The sequence below is a fragment of the Leptonychotes weddellii genome, chromosome 3, assembly GCF_054177405.1.
Source record: "Leptonychotes weddellii isolate Sample4059 chromosome 3, ASM5417740v2, whole genome shotgun sequence".
In the NCBI taxonomy this organism is placed as follows: domain Eukaryota; kingdom Metazoa; phylum Chordata; class Mammalia; order Carnivora; family Phocidae; genus Leptonychotes; species Leptonychotes weddellii.
This window is the reverse complement of record NC_138371.1, coordinates 97,934,280-97,935,514: the sequence shown is the minus strand read 5'-3', so window position 1 is coordinate 97,935,514 and position 1,235 is coordinate 97,934,280. Positions and strand designations below refer to the sequence as shown.

The 1,235-nt window shown below is 36.2% G+C and overlaps 1 non-coding gene across 1 annotated transcript; it reads right to left on the bottom strand.

Moving 5' to 3' along the window:
- Positions 1 to 64: 64 nt before the first annotated feature.
- Positions 65 to 195, bottom strand: LOC115939621 (small nucleolar RNA SNORA63). Its single transcript, XR_004074400.1, has one exon. It is a non-coding gene; the product is annotated as a small nucleolar RNA SNORA63 (small nucleolar RNA).
- Between the last annotated feature and the right edge of the window lie 1,040 nt (positions 196 to 1,235).

The following is a 1,235-nucleotide window of genomic DNA, read 5'->3' as shown; positions in this document are numbered from 1 at the left end:
AAGGCAGACGCTTAATGACTGAGCCACCCAGGCGCCCCTCAAGTCAGTGTTTTACTTGGTAAACATGTCTGAGACCATGCATCCCTGGCTGCTAAGCACCATGGCGGACAGGGCTAGAAAGGTAACAGCTTTATTTTGAGCAGGGGGCAAAGACAAGGCAGCACTTTACAGCTACATTGTAACTAGATCCTGCATCTAACATGAGTTTTGATTACTTAAATATACTAAGAGATCTATTAAGTCTAACATGGGAAGATGTTATTGGTTTCTGTGATTAAGGGGATAGGAATGTGTGCTTACGTTTTGGCAGTAGGGATCATAGTCTATTTCAAGCTTCGCTATGTATAACTGCCCCTGAGACAAGCATACTAACTCACTTATTTAAACCAAATCAAGTGACTGCCTTCTCTTTTCTATTTCTTTCTTCCTATATTTTTATATTTCCTTAGTTCTTTTTTATTTTAAAAATCACTTCTTGCTTGACACAGAAAAGAGTATTTAATTTTTCCTCTTTAATTTATCCTGCTTCAACGTTCCTATTCGATTTTGTCTTAACAACTCAAGAAGTACTAGTAACTAAAATATCTTATTATAATGAAGTACACTGTATGGGAATTCTGCATGAAGTCATCATGAATAGAAAGAAAAACAGTGAGGGGTAAAAAAAAAGAGCATGGCATTAAAATATGATAAATCCATCAGTTACCACATCATCATTATAAGCTGGCATGAGGGGGGAAGAAAGCCTTCCGATTAGTACCCTGTCAAGCTGAGTTTTGACTACTTCCTGTTCCATTGACTCAGCTCATTTACTTTCTTTCTGTCACCGAGAGTCAAATCACTTCCCCAGGAGACTACTAGGTGGAGATCTCTCATTATTTCCTAAAAGAACCCAGTATTGGCAAAAATCACTGAAATAAAGGTATGCTGTCAAATTAAACTTAATCTGAAAACATGAGTTCTTTATTAATGAAAATTATGGATTTAATTTCAATGTTTAGGAGACATGGACCACCACTAGGAAGCCAGGTATGAATCAGCAGGTGAAAAAGTATTTATTAATATGCATGTATATGAACATTTATTAACATGTATGCATTTCCTTTTAGCATAGAGATGATTTTGGAGGAAAATAAAGTCAATTTTCTTAAACACTATGTAAATCTATTCTCCTAACCCAACCTGCATCTATAGAGATTAGTTCTTGCCCTTGGTGTTTGATCTACTCAGTATCC